Source organism: Peromyscus leucopus, chromosome 4 (assembly GCF_004664715.2).
Source record: "Peromyscus leucopus breed LL Stock chromosome 4, UCI_PerLeu_2.1, whole genome shotgun sequence".
In the NCBI taxonomy this organism is placed as follows: Eukaryota; Metazoa; Chordata; class Mammalia; order Rodentia; family Cricetidae; genus Peromyscus; species Peromyscus leucopus.
In genome coordinates, this window is record NC_051066.1 from 24,086,881 (window position 1) to 24,108,162 (window position 21,282).

The following is a 21,282-nucleotide window of genomic DNA, read 5'->3' on the forward strand; positions in this document are numbered from 1 at the left end:
CATAAAGATAAAAATAATATTATCAAAGATGTGTATGGCTTTGAACAGCAGCACACAGTTGCATGTATGGCTTTTCATCATTGAGTCACTCTTCTGTTTTTAAGATAAATTATCTAAAAATCATTTTCAGAATTCACACAGTCTTGTTATTTACTTTTTTCCCATGCCATATAATTAGACTTAAAGACCATATCCAATTTCAACCACTTTTAAAAATATCTTCACTTATTCTAAATAGTTATTCTTATATATTTGCTTTCAATATTCATCTTTTATTTTTATAAGCTTAAATGTTCATGTCCCCATAAAACATAAGTAATCTAATTATTTTAGATGTAGCTATTTTGCTTACTTTGAAATGATATTGATAATTTTAGGCCCTTTTTCTTATTTCACTTCAGAGTACAATGTATGTTTAAATATGTCATTCTCAAACAAGTAAGATAGGTTTTCCTAACAGAAAATTTCTTTAATTTTCTTCTTCTTCCTCCTTGCCTTCCCTTCTTTGCCTGACTCTTTTGCCTCCTCCTCCTCCTCTTTATCCCCCCCATCTCTTTTTCTCTCTCTTCTTTCAACAGTAGGCAATTCTTGGTGAAAAAACACTGTATTTTCTCTTGATACCTTTAAGTTTAGGAAATTATTTTCTTACATCTTTATTTTGGGAAGACTTTAATGATTGATATGCTGCCTGTCAGTGATGCCAAACTATTGTTGATCTAACTTCTGAAGAATTTCTGAGATTTGTTTTTTTAATATAGATTTAACATTTTATCTTAAAATTGTGTTTACCTGTTTTACTCTCAAATTTTATTAACTTTCATCATAATCAAATATATATTCTCATGTTAAAGGTAGTTAAGTATTTGCAAATGAAGCCTATTAGATTTAAAAATATTCATAAAATATTATTTGCTGATTAGAAATATTGTAGTGCCTCAAAAGGTAATACATAGAATTTAGTCCCAACATAAAATTGGCCAACTCACTGAATCCCACTTGACTTCAGGTTTTTTTTTCAATGAATTATCATAATTCTATAAACCATCAAAATAGGTGAAAGTTGTTAGCATATGAAAAATTCTAATGTACTTATAGTTCAATGTAGTATTGATACAAAACATGTTAAATATTAACATCAAATATCTTGTTCATTCATATTTTATTATTTATCAGTAAATTTTCATAAAATAAAACAGATGTATCCCTCCCTATCTCTTTTGATTAATTTTGGTTTGAAGTTTATTTTGTTAGATATGAGAATCAGTGCATAAACTTGCTTCTTAGGTCCATTTGCTTGGAAATGTTTTTCCAACCTTTTACTCTGAGGTAATGTCTTTCTTTGACTTTGAGATCAGTTTCTTATTTGTAGCAGAAGGATGAATCCTGCTTTTGCATCCATTCTGTTAGTCTGTGTCATTTTATTGAGGAGTTAAGTCCATTGATAGATAGAGATAGCAATGACCGCTGACTGTTAATGCCTGCTATTTTGTTGTTGATGTCAGTGGTGGTGGTGGTGGTGGTGGTGGTGGTGGTATCTGTGTGTCTGTGTTTCCTTTCATTTGCTTTTGCTGGTGTGGCATTATTTATTTCCCATGTTTACATGGTGTACTTAATATCCTTGGATTGGAAAACCTTCAACATTGCAATCTGTCCTGCTGGCAAGTGTGCTGGGCCAATGGTAGTGCAGAAATGGCAGGAGTGTCCAACCAATGACTGGTCTAATGAGGGGAGCACACCAGGAGTGGCCAGGAACTGAGACTGGATAGCCTAGTCCTAGGATAGAACCAAACACGACTGGTCAAAAAAAAAAAAAAAAAGAAAAGAAAAGAAAAGAAAAGTCAATGAAATGCTTCCTAATGAATTTTTGTTATTCCCATAGATGGATACATAGCCCAATGGTCATCAGAGAAGCTTCCTCAGGCCACTGATGGGAACAGAGAGACCCACAGCCAAAAATTGGGTATATCTCAGGGAAACCTTCCCAATAGAATTGTGAGAGACAGAAGGGTCAAGGACATCAGGAGAACACAGCCCACAAAATAAAATGAGCAGAGCTCATGGGGGCTCACATAGACTCAAGTGACAATCATGGAGCCTACATTGGTCTGCACTAGGTTCACTGCATATATGTTATGTTTATTTAGCTTGGTACTCTAATGGGACTTCTACCGGAAGAAGTGGTGGTGTATCTGACTCTTTTGCCTTCTCCTGGGACCCTTTTCTCCTACTAGATTGCCTGATCCAGCCTTGATATGAGGGTTTAGTCTTATTGTATCTTGTAATACTGTGTTCAATTGATAACCCGAGCTGATCTGGGAGAAAGGGAAGATGGGCAGTGTAGGATTTGGAGGAGTGGAAGGAGGGGAAACTGTGGTTGGGATGTATTGTATGAGAGACGAATAAATAAAAAGTAAAAATAAAATATTTAGAAAAAAATAAAACAAGGATTTTTAAAATTTGTCAATAAAACTTTGTTTTTATATTTTCAACACTGATTTGCAACTCAATAAAACTGCAATGCTTGCAATCTAAAATAGGTATGAAACATTCTTGCTATAGTGGATTAATTAAATTTTGTCATTTTAAACTTTATCTTTATGAAATCTTGATTTGGACAATATGCATTTTTAAAGGTTTGACTATATATATATTTTTTTACTTTTTTTAAATTTTATTTTACAATACTATTCAGTTCTACATAACAACCACAGATTCCTTTGTTCTCCCCCTTCCTGCCCCCTCCCCTTCCCCCCAGCCCACCCCCCATTCCCACCACCTCCAGATCAAGGTCTCCCCCAAGGACTGGGATTGACCTGATAGACTCAGTCCGGGTAGGTCCAGTCTCCTCCTCCCATATTGAGCCAAGTGTCCCTGTATAAGTCCCAGGTTTCAAACAGCTATCTCATGCAGCGAGCCCAGGACCTGGTACCACTGCCTAGATGCCTCCCAAACAGATCAAGCCAATCAACTGTCTCACCTATTCAGAGGGCCTGATCCAGTTGGGGGCCCCACAGCCTTTGGTTCATAGTTCATATGTTTCCATTCGTTTGGCTATTTGTCCCTGTGCTTTATCCAACCTTGGTTTCAACAATTCTCACTCATATAAACCCTCCTCTTTCTCGCTAATTAGACTCCCAGCGCTCCACCCGGGGGCCTAGCTTTGGATGTTTGCATCCAGATTCCTCAGTCCTTGGATGGAGTTTCTGGCACAACTAATAGGGTATTTGGCCATCCCATCACCAGAGTAGGTCAGTCCCGGCTGTCTCTCAGCCATTGCCAGCAGTCTATTGTGGGGGTATCTTTGTGGATTTCTGGGGGCCTCTTTAGCACTTTGTTTCTTCCTTTTCTCATGTGGTCTTCATTTACCATGGTCTCCTATTCCTTGCTCTCCCTCTCTGTTCTTGATCCAGCTGGGATCTCCTGCTCCCACAGGCTCTCTTTCCCTCGACCCTCACCCTTCATTACTCCTACTCATGTCCAGGTTGTTCATGTATTTTTAAACTATGTGTGGGTGGCCTCACCTTAAAGAGTTAGACAAAAGAGCATTAGACAGAACCCAGAATATATTTCAAGAAATTCTAAAAGGGTTATCTAATTAATTATCACCTGAATTCATCTATGCCTCGTTTTACATTGGCTGGGTTTTATAGGCAATATCCTGCCATGGCTCAGAGTATGGCACTTGTAATAAAGGGAAAGATGTGTGCAAGATAATAACCTTAACTCTGAAGAAAATCAGTGACTTCTTTAATGATAAATTGTAAACATTGTGTCCTTTCTTCCTCGAAACTCTGTGGGCAACTAACAGGTGGGAGAGTGAACCTATAGGTGTGTTACAAAGACCTCTCCTTCAGTCCCTTTGATCCTTTCATATTGTCCTATGATATATATGACCTTATAAATGTAGGCAGGAGGAAACAGTACAGTTGAAATTAACTCCCTAATTTTTTTATTTGAATACTGCTATGATGTGGCCCCTGAATAAAATCAGTCCTATTGAAAGGAGTCTGGCCTTGGGGCTGCATTTCTTAATATATGGAAATGTCATAATTTAATAGTATTTTAATACTAATTACCTCTTGTGATATTTTTCCCAAAGCCTTTACACAGACTAAATTGAACTAGATTACATCTTTTCTTTTTTTTTTTCTTACATAGAAATCTCATTTAAACCTGAGTCAGGTATGAGATCAAAGTACCTGGTTTTCACACTGATGCTCTGTAATGAATGTTATCCAGGGAAACTGCTTGCCTTACCTTTTGCTGTTGAATAACACCACATTTTATTAAAGATCTGTGAAATGTTCCCTGAGATGTTACATAGCCTGCTGTCTGTAGACAGTAGGTTTTGTGAAATCTTCTTGGCTTTGTATAGGTGATAACAGGAAGCAAGAATAATGAGATAAAACCTCCTTGTTCAGGTTTTTTTAATTGAGGTACAAATTATTTCATAGTTTCTCATTAGTTATTCCCATGGATTCTAATGACAAGGTGCCAACTTTCACACTTTAAACAGGTTAATTAATCAGGTAGTAATGAAGTTGGGTGATACCTGAGTGTTGGGGTGCCGAATAATCACAGTCCTAATAACATACTTAAATGTCTGGAAACCTGAGAGGATAAGTCGAAATTCAGTTATTCTGAGATCTGCATAAATAAGCATGTGCTAGTAATGGGAAAACTAATTTTAATTAATTATTCTAGGTATAATCTGTAATTCTGTGATGGATATGTGGTGAATATGCATAAGTGATAGATGCATTAATAATCATACACATTGCTACTTTCCTTTATATGACATAAGCATGCTAATATTTTAGTGCCCACATTTGTGTTTTTCATCTTTTGTGCAGCTTCATTAAAAAATTTATGGTTTAACTGTTATTGTTTAACGGTGATTTCAGTTATGAAAGTGGGTCAAAGTGAAATGTTAAATGAAGTTCCACAGTGTGACAACAGTGTATGTTAAATTTCATGACAGCTTTCCTGAGATGTATGTTGCCTCAGGGATCCAGAGTCTATTTCTCAGAGAGAAGCATGGGGAAAGTTTTAAGATATTGTCACCGGATTTCCTTCTTCCAAAACCTCAAGAAAGATCATAAACAAAATTATGTACACACATATAGTTTTATATATATATATATGATTGATTATATAAATTATATGAATGATAAATATTGAATGATGTATGTCTATAATCACAGGAGATAACTTTTTATAATTTTGCTGATTATTTCCATTGTCTAAAATATATTGTCTAGATTGTCCTTGCTCAGGAAAGTGGGGAGATGGCTCAGACATTAAAAGTGCTATGAAAGCACAAAGACAAGAGCTTAAAACATGTAAAAGTCAGCAATAGCCACATGTACCTGTAACTCCAGCAGTGGCAAGTGCAGACAGGAGGCTCCTGGGAAATCACCAGCCAGACAGTATAGCTGAAATCATGAGCTTTAGGTTCATTAAGATATCCTGTATCAAACTGGAAAGTAAGGAGAGTGAGAAAGGAAATCACCTGAGGTCTTCCTCTGCCCTCTGAAAACATGCCCATGGGACATATGTGCACATACACCATAGACATGCATATCACATGCACATACCATCCATATCACAAGCACCACACACACACAAAAAAAAAAAGAAAACAAAAAACCAACCAACCAACCAAACAAACAAACAAACAAAAAAAAAAAATCAAAGAGGGAGCGGGAGAATACAGGAGGCTGGTGATGCAACACATTATGATTTCTTTCAACAGGAAGTGTCTATTCTTGGAAATCAACAGTAAAGAACCAAAAATATTCTTCACAATTGCATCAATGAGTCATATGCACTGCCTTGATTTTAAAAAATATTAATGGGATGATGGCTTCCAAAATTATTTATCAGTTAATTAGGATAAAGCAAAGTACAAATGTGTCAGTAAAGCAAAAATATTTTTATAGAAATATAATACAATTTGCCTATTAGCTTTCAATGATCAAAAGTGAATCAGCTGTACATAGAAGGCAGAAAAAAGCAGCAACAATCATCAATAGAATGTCCTGTGGCCAAGGAAGTGGCTCAAGGGTAAAAATACTTGGCACTGAGCCTGATACCTTGAGTTCAATCCTCAGAATCCATTGATGGAAGAAGAGAATTGACTCAAATAAAGTGTCCTGTGGTGGTTCCTTCATACACATACTGTGGTGTACACACACACACACACACACACACACACACACACACACACACACAAGTGTAATGACAGTATGACATCCTAACCTTTAGGATAATACTCCAACACACGTTACTTATGTTGTGGTCATATTCACAGCTTTCTCAAACTGAGATCCATATTGCCAAATTACAAGATTTTTTTTTTTATTAAAGTTAGGGGCAGGGTAGCACTAAGAGCTATGGAGTATGGGATTCAGAGTCACACAGACCGATCATGAGAAACCCTGAAACTTAGACCAACCCTGGCCCATTGAGGGTCTTGCAATGAAAAACCTCAGTCACTTTTCTCACATTTGCTTCCTTCTGGAATTGGGCATTTAGCTTGTTCTTGCTTTATACACTATCTGAAAGCAAAGCCCCCTGCCTTTTAGTGACTCAAAACCCTCTCATACGACTATCTACCTGCCCCTCTAATAAAAACTTAAGTGTATACATATTTATTGTAGGAGATATTTGTAGGCATGGTAAAGATGCATAAAGACAACATACTTTTCTGTGTTTGCTCCTATGCAAAACTCCTTTAGTTGATCTACTGTCATTGGCTTTTGTTTGTACATTTGTTTAGTGAAGGAAGGGGTTTTGTTTAGTTTGGGCTTGAGCATTTCTGCATGCCTGCATCCCTAATCACTCATGGAGGTTGGTGTGGATTTACTATCCCAAAGACAGGATCTCAGGACCCACCTTCCAAGAACACAATGAACAAAAGAAACGTGCTTCAATGTAAGTGTTGCAGCAGGAAAAAATTCAGAAAAGTAATATAATTAGTTCATGGTGTTAAGAAACATAAGTGTATAGTACTGCATTATTATGGATCTAAAGATATTTTATTCTAGAAAATACAAAGGACATGAAAGATATTCTTATTATACCTGAGTTTAAACTAAAGTTGTATCCCCTAAGTGGTCTGATAGTCAGATGTTATTCTTCTGGGATGTAATTGATGGTGCCTCAGCTACTGAATATCTAAACATTTTTCTTCTTCTTTACACATTACAATTACAAGCCATGATCTCTATTCACAGCTTATTATGTATAACTGTCAATAATACTCACTGATAGAAGGATAAAATGAAGGAATCAAAATCTTCCATGATTGCAAAAGGCATACACCATTATGCACTTTACCTCTTTTGAAAAGCATAGAATGGACAAATCCAAGCCTCAAAATGCCCTTAAAGCTTTTGTTTCAAAATGATAGGGCTTTGCTAAGTTGTTGTCGAAAAGGGAGAAAAATACAGAAACGTGTATATCATTAGCACAACTGCATTCCATTATTTTCTTTTGCAAAATAAATTACATAAATGGGGTTTGCATTGTTTGTTACACTTCACCCAGAGATTTGGATAATTAAGTTTCAAGAGCTGAGATGCTTTAAAACACATTTAATTTAGTAAAATTGGTAAGGAAGCAACTGCAATTAAAAAAAAATAAACAAAAAACGACCAAAGTTTCTTCTGTCTTACCGGGTAATTTGGAATGAATTTCGACTCTGGCATTAGAAGTACAAAAGGTAACTAAAAATGCCATTAAATGAAATGTTCCAAGTCCAAGCAATTTCCTTCTTCACAGAAAGTAAAGTGCAAACAGAGATTACTACAACCCTGCTGTGTTTAATTTAAGTGTATATAAGCCATTTACACACAGTCATCTTGTCTGAAGATAATCATGGCCATCCACAGTGGCCAGGATTGTGAAGCATGGCTTGTCAAAAGTTTTTCACCCTTTGATTCCACCTTGCTTGTGTCAGCCATGGCTCATATGAAGCAAGTTCAGCACATTCAGCTTCTGGTAGGATGGGATGCTTGTTTCTGTGTTTATTAACCTGTATTTGTTGCCTACAAAACACTAGCTGCATTCATTGCAAAGTGATACAACTGGTCACATACATCCTAAAGATCTCTGTATCCATGTACGTATACAACAGGCACAAATATTTCTTCATCTGGAGATGGCTTATATTGGAGAAATTATTATGGCTACCCACTACAGGCTTATGTATATATGCATAGCTTTTTCAACATAAAATTCAAGTGTTAAAGCTTACAAATATCAAACCAGCACACAGAACAGTATCAAAATTGTTTAGCTATATACAAATCCCACTTTGAATAGGAAGCAAAACCTTGGTACTGGTTTGTAAAAAAAGAGATTTACTAATCCCATGTTTTAAATACAATTAATTAAATAAATAAATATGTTGAATAGTACTTTTCATGGAATAATTTTTATTTTTTTTGAGTATATATTTTAAATTTTGAGGCAAGAATATCTCAAAGATCAAAAGATATATCTACATATATCTATATCTCTCTCTCTCTCTATATATATATATATGTTTTAAAAATGATTGAATGGAAACCCCAGAAAAACTATTGTATAAATATTAAATTTTTAAAAAGTGGATAGGAGAAACACCATGAAGCCTCACCACCACTCCCAAAAGGAACTACCAACAACTAAGAAATGCTGATAACAGGAAAAAATAGTCTTCAATGTATGTATATATATATATATATATATATATATATATATATATATATATGTAACAACCATTAATTGAAAAAAGAGCCACACGAAAGCGAACAAACAAAGATATATGGGAGAATTTTGAAGAAGGAAAAGGAAGAATGAAATTATATAATTATAATTTCAAATAAAGTTATTAAAAAAAACCTAAATCTATTAGCATCTGTGATCTCAGAGAAACAATATTGTTAGTGGGAGCATAGAGCAAAATGGCCCAAACTAAAATGTAAAATTTGTAGTGTAGGATGTGCATCAGGGACTTTGAAATTTTTCATCATATGCTTATAGACTTACAATATCATCCACATCTATGCAACTTTTTCTATACCTAGTACATATTTGAGGAGTTGTTAAACTAGTACAGATATGAAACCGCAGCTGCCAGAATACTGTATCATAGAGGCTTTTGTAAGAGGTTACCAAAAATGATACAAGCAGTAGACAGAAATCTTGGCCTAATCATTAGGCTTCCATGGAGCTAACTGAGAAGCATTCTGTGACAACAAAAGAAATAACTCAAATTTTGTTGTTTTAGTCCATGGGCATCATTTTAAAAATAGTAACAATTATAAAAATGACAAAAAAATTGGGATTGACAAGAATTTGATTAGGGAATGGTTCAAATTCATCATTTATATATGCATCTTCCAACAGAAGATATTTGGAAATACACTAATTTGTCCCATACAGGAGGATAAAAAAGTGGTTAAGAAAAATATGTCTCTAGGAAGGCTTAGATGTTGAGCTAGTTAGATGATGGATATGATAATGATAAACATCATGGGAAAGAGCTGTTATCAGTATGTTCAAAGTACTAGCCAAGAGGATGAAAATGATGCATCATCAAATTAAGTATACATACCAGTCATAAGAATTAAAATTTGATATGCCATTCCTAAGGTTCAAATAATAAGTAGGAAATGTGATCAAGAAGAAATCATCAGCAAATTTTACAATATATCATGGTTAAATCCAATATAGGACAAGAAAATACTTGTAAAAAGTTTACATTAATGTGCAGCATTGTATATATGCCCTGCATTTAAGAGGAGGAGAACCAGGCAGTGGTAGTACACAACTTTAATCCCAGCACTCGGGAGGCAGAGACAGGTGGATATCTGTGAGTTCAAGGCCAGTCTGGTCTACAGAGTGAGTTTCTGGACAGCCAAGGCTACACAGAGAAACCATGCCTCAAAAAACAAAAACAAAAAAGGAAAAAGAGAAGGAGAGAAAAAATGTATAAAAGGAATATATCTGAAACAGATAATAGCTTACATTTAATAAAATTATATGAAAAGTCTTCAATTTTACGCCAAAGTAGCACAACAACCTTTATTTAAAGTAAGATAAAAGCAATCCATACATAGACAAAACACAGTCAAGCTGTCATCATCCAAAACAAATGGAGAAGTTTAGAATTTCAAAACATGACTCTCCTGTAGGAGTTTGGACATTAAACAAGGACCTATCAAGAAGAAAGTTGAGGTCAATAGATAGTGTAGTAATACACTCAAAACAAGAGATAGTTATTAGAACATAATGTCAATGCTGATAGTTCTCTTTGGAATCACTGATCACCTTCCATGGGACAGATGAAGAATTTAATTCCTGAAAAAACATAGGTCTCTTCAGTCCTTCCATTTCCAATATTGGTTCAATTTAGATACCTACCACCAAGTCTTCCACAGTTTTTCCTAACATTGCATTCTATGGACAAGAAATCCCTTATTTTCATTTTTTTTATCTCCCTATGTCTACCTACCTAACTGAAGCTCCCAAGTCTCTTACTCTGCATGTTGCCCAGTTCTGGGTCTCTGTCTTAAGTTCTATCTATTGCAAGAAGAAGATTCTCTGATGAGGGTTCAGTAAGGTACTTATACATGGGTGTAGCAGTATGGCATTAGAAGTCATTTTATTGCTGTGTCTTTACCCAGAAAATAGGGAATTGATAATTCTCTGAGGTCTGTAACCTATCTAGTCTGGGGTACTTGGACACAGTAGTATGTGGTTCCATGTCTTGGAACATTTAAGGGGGTCTTCCATCCAATCTAAGAGCAACTGATTACTCCGATAACATTTGTGCTGTTATTGCAGCAGCGTATCTTGCAGGCAGGTCACTATTGTTTTTTGCAGGATTCGTATCTGGGTGATATTGATGATTATCCCTCTCTTTCAGGAATAGGCAGAGTACCTACAGGTACCATAGATACTAATCAATAGGGGTTAAACCTCGAGTTAGGTACCACCTCAACTTCTTCAGTTTGATAATATAAGTAAATGTAAGTGTTGTCTTCAGAGATAGGGTATAACCATCAGATTATACAGCATAACCCAAAGCATTGGCAATAGTATGTTGTGTTTGGGAGGTTCAATGGGCCCATCTTGGCCAGTGACTCAACAAGATGTAACCCATTCCTGGCGTTGGAGGCTTTGCTTGGTGACATAATTTTAGCTTTTTAAAAATAAAGACTTGAAGTCTATTTAAACTTTAATGTTCAGCTCTGAACAGGTAACACCAAATCACCAAATGGACTGGAGAGGTTGCTTTAAGGTAGTGTGTGTGTGTGTGTGTGTGTGTGTGTGTGTGTGTGTGTGTGTGTAATAATAACAACTAAAGACAGAAACCATGATTTCAAGAGTGAGAAAATTGGGCAGAGTACATGAGATCAGTTGGAGATAGGAAAAGGAAGATAAAATACCATGTACTTATATTATAATTTTTAAAAGTTTCTTAAAAGAAAGAAGAGGGGAGGAAGGGGGATAAAAAGAGAGGAAAGAAGGAAATATAAATAACTCTAACAATGTTTGAAAAGTCATAGGTGACACAGCATTTTTGTGTTTTTTTTTTTTTTTTTTTTTTTTGGTTTTTGGTTTTTCGAGACAGGGTTTCTCTGTGTAGCTTTGCGCCTTTCCTGGAGCTCACTTCGTAGCCCAGGCTGGCCTCCAAGTCACAGAGATCTGCCTGGCTCTGCCTCCCGAGTGCTGGGATTAAAGGCGTGTGCCACCACCACCCGGCTTATATTTTTATAATATATACACGTATACAATTTTTATATAAATATAAAGTTCACATATACTTAACACTTATATATATGTATTACATAATATTATATATATATGTGCATGTGTATAAATATTTTTAAATAAACAAGAGGAGAAAGATGTTATTAATATCACCAAACTACAAACTCTGCAGCCTATAACAGTGACCTACTTGCAAGATACACTAATAAAGTCATGGTACAAATGTTAAGAGAATAAATAATCGCTTTTTATCAGATTTATGTCCCACTCCATGAGATAAAACCCATACCTGACTCTGTTAACTTGACCAAAAACTAGAGATGAGATAGATGATGGACCTACAGAGGAAGACTACTAGTACTATTTTGTTAAAGGAGCACATCAATAAGATAACTCCTAATGATATATTGTGAATCATTTAGATTGGTCCTTTACTCAACCCTCATCAGAGGAGCTTCTTCTTACAGTAAATGATAATTAACACAGAGACTCACAACTTGGCAATATACATACTGTCAGAGACTTTGAAACACTCAGTCCTAATTGGGATGTTTTCATTAAACTCTTCCCCTTAAGCATCTGAGGGGATATCTGAGGAATAGTGGTTGGAAAGATTGTAAGAGCCAAAGGTGGTGGATGACCCCAAGGAAAGAGTATCTTCCAGATAAAATAGGACTGACATACATATGAACACACAGAGACTGTGACAGCACTCTCAAAATTTCCAAAGTTCAAGGTAGACAAAAATCCCAGAACAGAGATGGGCCACTTGGCACTAAGAACCTCTCCTAGGCAAGAAACTATTTTCAACTGATGCATACCAGGAGAGAAAAAAAAAATCAATGTTCTCCAATGGAGAGTCACTGAGTATATTAATCACATTTCAGAGCAACTACTTAGGAGTGGTTGGCCAATACAAAATGGTCTCTGAGGGCTTTTTGTGCTCCGCCCCACATCTTTTCTTTGGTACCTTTCTTGTCTTTTGTGTTTTTTGTTTATCTGTTGTTTAGAATTTTGTTTTGCTTTTTAAGGAAAAAAAAACATGAAGTTGGGTTGGGAGTTGGGGAGGAACTACAAATAATTGGGGAAGAGGAAATAATATGATCAAAATATACTGTACAAAAAATTAAGGCCCATAAATATGAAATAATAATAACAAATCTTTAAATTAAAAATGTCTATTCTTGTACAGGAGCTCTGGGAATGATTAAGAGACCGTACATCCAAATAGTAATGCCAGATACTTACCAGGAACACACTCCAAAGTCAATGCTTTGTTCCTAAGTGTGAAGATGTAGCATGGTTATTTACTCAAGTCATTGATTGTAACAGTATGAAGAAAATTACTGAACATCACCAGCAAGTTGAACCAGTGTGACATGATCAGCCCTAGACTGACATGCAGCTCAAAGGCTTAAAAAAGTAACAGAATAATCTGCTCCCACCTTATCAGTTTGGTTTCATTGCACTGCTAAACTTCGATGGTACCACAAACCACAAAGATGCAAAAGGAAAGCACTCAGAAGGGAAAGTCCTGTGGTTGTTGTTGGTGTTATTTTCTCTTTTGGGGGGGGCAGTCACTCAGCTCCCAAATAAATCACACATGAAGGCTTTTACTTAACTATAAATGCCTGGCCTTAGCTTGGCTTATTTCTAGCCATCTTTTCTTAATTTATCCTTTCTATCTTTTGCCTCTGGTCTTTTTCCTTTTCTTACTTCTGTATATTTTACTTTCACTCTTTGTGGCTGGCTGTGTTGCTAGGTGGCTGGCCACCTATTTTCTCACTTTTCTTGCTCCTTTTTCTTCTCCTCCTCCCAGATTTCTTCTTCTATTTTTTCTCTCTGTCTGCCAGCCCTGCCTATCCTTTCTCCTACCTCTCTATTGGCCATTCAACTCTTTATAAGACCATCAGGTGTTTTAGATAGGCACAGTAACAGCTTCACAGAGTTTAAAAAAATGCAACATAAAAGAATGCAACACATCTTTGCATCATTAAACAAATGTCCACAGCATAAACAAATACAAGATGCCTTAAAATAATATTCTGAAACAAAATCCTGGGATTTTTTTTGATATGTAAAACATTTGTCAATAAACAGCCTCAGTGAGAAAAGAATGGTGCAATAATCTTTTATTTATCTTTATCGTATTTAGTAGAGTTTCATTTGTTTTGATGCTACAACACTATAATTCTGGTTGCCTTTTTGATTCATTCCTTATTTCTCAAGCTATCATATTTATTATATTGAACTAATTGAAAAATCATGTATTTGTAACTCAGTTTTTCTTGAATGCCAAGATTAAGGGAAAGATGGTTATGACAGATTTTAATGGTATGAGTAAAGGAAACAAAGATCAAAATAATTGTACATTCTACTTAAACTTGCATTTGAATAATCTGTAATGTAACCGTGGACAGTTTGATCTCATCAGTATGAAGACATATTTCATGAATCATTGTAAGTTAATTTAGATGAGATTGTATGTGTGTAAGACTATGTATATAGTCTTATTTGCATATGTGTGGATATGCACATGTTTACTCATGTGTGTGTTGGCCCAAGGTAAATACTGAATACCTTCATTTTTATTTAAAAGGTTTTTTTTCCACTTTACATACCAATCATACTTCCCCCTCCTTCCCCTCCTCCCACTCATCTTTCCACCTTCTCTTCACCCCACACCCCATCCATTTCTCAAGAGAGGGTAAGGCCTCCCATGGGGGATTCTAAATAGTCTGGCATATGAAGTTGAGGCAGGACTGAGCCCCTGCCCCCTGTATTGAGGGGGAGCAAAGTATCCCTCCATAGGGAATGGGCTCCAAAAAGCAAGTTCATGCACTAGGGATAAATCCTGGTCCCACTGTCAGTGGCCCCACAAACTGCTCAAGCCACACAGTTGTCACCCATATTCAGAGGGCCTAGTTTGATCCCATGCAGGTTCCCCAGCTTTCAGTCCAGAGTCAGTGATCTCCAACTAGCTTGGGGTCAGCTGTCTCTGTGGAATTCCCCATCATGATCTTGACCCCTTTGCCCATATTAATCCTCCTCCATCTCTTGAACTGGACTCCAGGAGCTCCGCCTAGTGCTTGCCTGTGAATCCCTGCATCTGCTTCCATCAGTTACTGGATGAAGGTTCTATGATGACAATATGGGTAGATATCAATGTGATTACAGGGGAAGGCCAGTTCAGGGACTCCCTCTACTATTACTTGGAGTCTTACCTGGGTTCATCCTTATGGATTCCTGGGAATTTCCCTAGCACCAGGTTTCTTCCTAACCCCTAATGGCTCCCTCTATGAAGATAGCTTTTCCTTGCTCTCCCTCTCTGTCCCTCCTCCAACTGGACCATCCTGTTCCCTCATGTTCTCTTGCCACCTCCCCTTACCTCCCCCGCTTACACTCCTAGTTTATTCAGGAGATCTTATTTATTTCCTCTTCCTAGGGGGATCCATGAGTATCTCTCTTAGGGTCCTTCTTGTTACCTAGCTTCTCCGGGGTTGTGAATTGTTGCTGGTTATCCTTTGCTTTACAATTAATATCTACTTATGCATGAATACATACTGTGTTTTTCTTTTGGGGCCTGGGTTACCACACTCAGAATGTTTTTTTCTGGTTCCACCTATTTGCCTGCAAATTTAATGATGTCATTTTTTTAATGGCTGAGTACTATTCCATTGTAAATGTACCACAGTTTTCTTTATCTATTCTCCAGTTGAGGGGCATCTAGGTTGTTTCCAGGTTCTGGCTATTATGAATAATGTTGCTTTGAACATAGTTGAGCAAAGGTCCTTGTGGTATGAATGTGCATCCTTTGGGTATATGCCCATGAGTTGTATTGCTTGATCATTAGGTAGATTGATTCCCCGTTTGCTGAGAAGCCACCATACTGACTTCCAAAGTGGCTGTACAAGTTTGCAATTCCTCCAGCACTGGAGGTGTGTTCCTCTTACTCCACATCCTCTCCAGCATGGGCTGTCATCAGTGTTTTTGATCTTAGCCATTCTGACAGGTGTAAGATGGTATCTCAGAGATGTTTTGATTTGCATTTCCATGATGGCTAAGGATGTTGAAGAATTCTTTATGTGTCTTTCAGCCATTTGAGATGCTTCTGTTTCCACTTACTGGTTTTGAAGACAGTTTTCCTTACTGATCAGTGGGTACTGGGAATTTATGTGTCTCCACTCTCATTCCTGCACCTAGCAAAACACCAGGTCACATACTCTGCTGCTAACAACCAGGTTTTGATGTGGGTGCTGGGGATCTAAAATCAGGTTCTTACACCTGCTAAACAGGTATTTTATAGAGTAAGCTATCTCTCCAACCCTGAATGAAAGTTAAATAGAGACAATGATAGACTCGCAGACCTATTGTACTGGTACTGCTGAATCATGAGTTTAAGAACATGGACAATACAGCAAAACTCTGCTTCAAAAACAAATAAATAAATAATAAAATTCAGTATTAGAAGAATATTGATGTGCATATTGCTGAAAGATAGGAGGGCTGAATTTGAGTATATAATTGGATGGTATGCTAGATAGTTCTTTGTCAACTTGAGATAAGCTCACGTCATGTGGTAGAAAGGAATCTCAATTAAGAAAATACCTCCATAAGATTGGTTTATAGGCAAGCCTATAGAGGCATTTTTTTTAATTAGCAATTAATGGGGAAAGGTCCAGCCTGTTGTGAGTGGGGCTGTCCCTGGGAAGGTGGTCCTAGGTTCTATAAGAAAGCAGGCTGAGCAAGCCATTGTGAGCAAGCCAGTAAGCAGCACTCCTCCATGGCTTCTGCATCAGTTCTTGTCTCCAGGTTCCTGCTCTGTTTAGGTTCCTGTTTTGACTTCATTCCATGATGAACAGTAATGTGGAACTGATGTTTCATCATAGCAATGATAATCCTAACAAGGACAGGTAGTATGTAGAATTGTCTCATCATGGTGTGAGATACGATATTTATGTTTTCAGGTTTTAGGCAAGGCATGCATTAAAGTACTGGAGGTTTGAAGTCAGCCATGGTAAGAAGACATTCTACACAGCAAGGTAATTTTTTCAAATTACAAATTTTTAACATATATTATATGAATATAATGCATAATAAATTTTATATAAATATTATAAATTAAAAATTTATGATATTGTTCATATTGTTTATAAGATAGATATAAAAAAGAAATACTTTTATCTACATCTTATTAAGAGTTTCTTCTAAATTTGGATTCCCATATTTAGTAAAGCAGTATTTTTAATATAGTTAGTATAGATAATTTAATATAATCGATAGTACTATTTCTTCATGTGATCTGCAGAAAATTAATTCTCCCCAATACAGTATTTATTACAAGTCTCGTCTGCTGACCTTGTTAGCAATCACCTCAAGAGTTAGTGGGAATATGTTTAAGTCCTTTTTTGAACTCAATATGAAGTCACACCAGAGTTATCACAGCAATCTTATCCATGCATTGATTTCTCGTCAACTGAAGGATTGACATCAAGGCATCTTCACATTCCTCTGGGTTTTAGTAGGATTATGAGATTGAAGGCTTTGTTTCTTGGTTTTTGATGACAGTAATTACCATCTAGTCTTCATTCTTGGGACCAAGTATTATTATAACAGTCAGGGTTCACCTGATGATAAGTGAAATAAAGGTACTATTTCTTTTATGAGTTCACATTCAGGAATGCAGTGACCAAACTGTTTGCATAAGCTTATTCTATCTCAAAGTTTTTTTTTTTTTTTTTTTTTAAATTTGATATCGCTTCTTAATATATTGATTTTAAACTTAGGTGTTGATTTCATTTTCAGGAGTCATGTGAAATATCAAGTAAAAATTTTCTTAACATAAAAATTCTCATAAAATGCATGCTTTTCTGTACTCTTAACAACTTCAGGTTGAGATGAAATTTTTTGGCATTCTTTGGAAAATTTCTCCAAGCAAGGCTGGTGTGTGAGCTGTGCATCCAAAGCCAGGTTTTGTAAAGTGGAGATTGAGGGCATTTACCAGGGAAAACCTATGTAAGCTCTGTGTCATCAAAGCTAGGTTTGAGACTGTGGGGATGGTGCTGGTAGCAAGATTCTGAGCAGCTGACCAGATAAAGCCTTGGGTATGTAAGCCACAAGTATGGAACTAGACCTGAGAGAAGGAGATTGTAAAAAGCAGATATAGAGACCCAGGGCCAGAGGAAGGTTCAGGGATGCAGAAACAATGCTCATGTGCTTGGTTGTTGGTAGCTGACCAGGCTAAACTGGTGTAATAGTGGTGCAGTCAGAGCTAGGTCATCTCATTTAAGCTTTGTATCTGCCCAGCCTGATAGAGACTAGAATCCAATGTCAGACATACAACCAAGAAAAGGAATCTACATGCTGATATAACACCAACAACACCAACAATTTAAAAGACCAAAGCACTGCTCCCTTCCCCAAACTCATTATCCTTGCAGAAATATTCTGTATTGAGAATTGCTAAATGAATCTTTGGAGACAGAATTTAAAAGAAGTTTTTGTTGCAAGGTTGTTCAGAAATTATTAAATATCAAAAAAATCAATAAAAAAGAACATTTATAAACTTGATCAAGGAGTTCAGGTCATTTAAAGAGGGCGCAAAGAGCTCAATTAACGTACAGAGGACAGTAATAAATGCCCAAGTATTGTCCAAGAAAACATTTATATATGTGGAATGAATGACAAAAACAAGTCAGAATTTGAAACAGAATTTAGTAAAGAGATAGAAATATCGAGGAAAACTCAAGCAGAAATGAAATTGGAATTAAAAAGTTCAGTGTTCTAGTTAGAAAAGGAACAAGGGAAAGCCTTACAAGGGGCTAGCTGACTACCAAGACTTGAAGATAAAGTAGACAGATTTGATCAGTAAAGTAACGAATATAGAAAATTAAAAGAGAAAAATCAGAAAAGGAACATACATGAAATATAAGTAGCATGAAAAGTTCAAATCTTCAGATTATATGCATAGAAGAAAAATAATTCCTGTAAGTAGCATAGAACAGATCTTCAACAAGAGCATAGAAGGAAACATTTCCAAATAAAGGCAAGACATAACCATAAAGATACAAGAAGCACACAGAAGGCAAAATAGACGTGACAAGAAACAAATTCTCCATAGCATGTTATCTTTAATGCATTAAACACATAGAATAAGGAGAGGATATTGAAAACTACAAGAGAAAAACAATAGTCACATATAAAGGAAAATCCTTCCAAATAATGACTAACTTCTCAATGGAGACTTTAAACGCCAGAAGAATGTACACAGATATAATTAAAGTATTAAAGGACCATGGACACCAACCTAGACTACAATACCAAACAAAATTATTTTCCATAGTTAATGAAAAATTTTCATATTAACAAGTAAAACAATTCATGTTTATCAAACAGTTTTATAGAGAATACTGGAAACAATAATTTAGTCTAAAAAGAAAAATAAGCATACCCAAGAGATGATAGAAAGAAATGAAGCTAAAATTACAGAAGAAGGAAATAGGTCTAAGATTGCAAAAAGGAAAAAATGATCAACACATATATTTCTATAACTATAAGTATTAATGGCTTCAACTCTTCAATCAAAAGAGAGGGGTCCATTAAATGAATAAAGAAACAAAATCTGTATCTCTGTTGTCCACAACAAAATCATGTTAATTTTAGTGATAGGCAACACCTTAAATTAAAAAGATAGAAAAAAATCTATTCCAAGCTAATGGGGACCAAGAAGTAATTAGGCTTCACTATCTTAATGTCTGACAAGATAAATTTTAATGTAATATTAGTCAGCAGAAATAAAATATGATACTTCATTCTAATCAAGGGAACCAATTAACCAAGAAGATATTGTAACCATAAACATATGTGAACCAAATTCTGACTCACTTGCTTTTATAAAGAGAACACCATAGACTAAAAGACACAGATTCATCTCAACTTAGTAATTCCAGGTGGTTACTATAACCGAATTTTGTCAATAGACAGATCATCTGAATAAAATTTAAACATAGAAATGTCATAATTAAATAACATCATACATCAAGTGAATCTAGGAGATGTCTAAAGAACATCCATCCAAATACCAAAGATAATAAATTTTTCTCATCCACACATAGACACTTCTGTAATACAGACATTATACTGGGACACGAAACAAATGTTAACAAATTCAGAACAATTTAAATAATTTATTAGAGTGTATTTGACTATAATTCAGCTTTAGATAAACAGCAAACAAACCTCTAGCCATTATACAAACTCAGGGAGATTAAATAATACATAACTGAATGATAAATGGGTATTTAAAGAAATTTAAAATTTTTCTGGAGCTCAGTGAAAATGAAAACAACACAACAAAAACTCTGCGACAAATTAAAAGAAGTCTTAATGGACGAATTTATAGCTCTAAGAGCCTACATTAAACGTCAGAACCAACGTAGTGGCAGCCCAGCCGGCCTCACATCCATGGCACCACGGACATTGCAGTGAAGTTTTGGAAACAGTAAAATGGTCAAATGTAAGGAATTAATATGGTTTCATCAACAGGAATGGCACCAAGGAAGATGTATTACTTAGTACAGCAAACTGCCATAAAGAACAACTCCAGGAAGTACTGTGTAATGTGGATGAGAGACTGTGGAGTTTGATGGTGTTGAAAGAGAAAAACATGCAGATGTAGCAAATGTTGCAAGCCCTGGTGGAGTTGCACTTCAAGACAGTAAATACACAGTAGACAGTAACCATTGTAGATGCTATCTTCATCATAGTAGTCCTCCATGCAATTACCAGAAGAGTGAGAGTTGGGGAAAGAACGAGGGATCAGAAAGCTCTCCTGAATTCCAAGCCCAACAATTCTGGCCCTATTGTAGATGATAGTTCCCACTTTACTGCATGTGGGGACCCTATTGGGGTCGATCACAATATTCCAACATTCCTATGCAAGGAGAAGTGATGGATAGTGCTGATAACCAAGGTGCAGCAGAGCAAGGTGGATTAGTGAGACAGAATATGTATTGGGGTTACAGACACGATTGCACAGGGGCTCTTCACATCAAAGACAGCCAAGAGAGGACAGCAATGAAGAGGACAAGGAAAATCAGGAGACAGGACCCAAGGTCAGCAGCCACCTCAATGTTATAACTTCAATTACCAAAGCAGAGGCCCAGAGAACCCTAAACCACAGATGGCAAAGAGACAAAGGCAGCTGATCCATCATTGAGCAGGGTGGGGCTAAGTACCATCTCTACCATCATCCATTTATCAAGAAGAAGTGAATATGAAAATTCCACCAATAAGAAATGAACAAATATTGGAGATGAAGACCTTAAGTGCTTGGTTTGTGAGCATTGTCCAGATATACTAGAACTATCTGCATTGTATATGTATCATGAGGTTTTCATTATTTTTGCCTAAAGATGTCTATTTTTGGTAATGATAAATACATTTTTTTGTTTTGTTTTTTAAAGACCTATTCTTTCTCAATAACACCTTTAATGGTTCTTAAATTGTTTCATATCT

The 21,282-nt window shown here is 36.0% G+C and overlaps 1 pseudogene; it reads left to right on the forward strand.

Annotated features, from left to right (window-relative positions):
- The window catches only part of LOC114703247, an 80,852-nt pseudogene extending 59,786 nt beyond the window's left edge, over window positions 1–21,066 (forward strand).
- The last annotated feature ends 216 nt before the right edge of the window (window positions 21,067–21,282 follow it).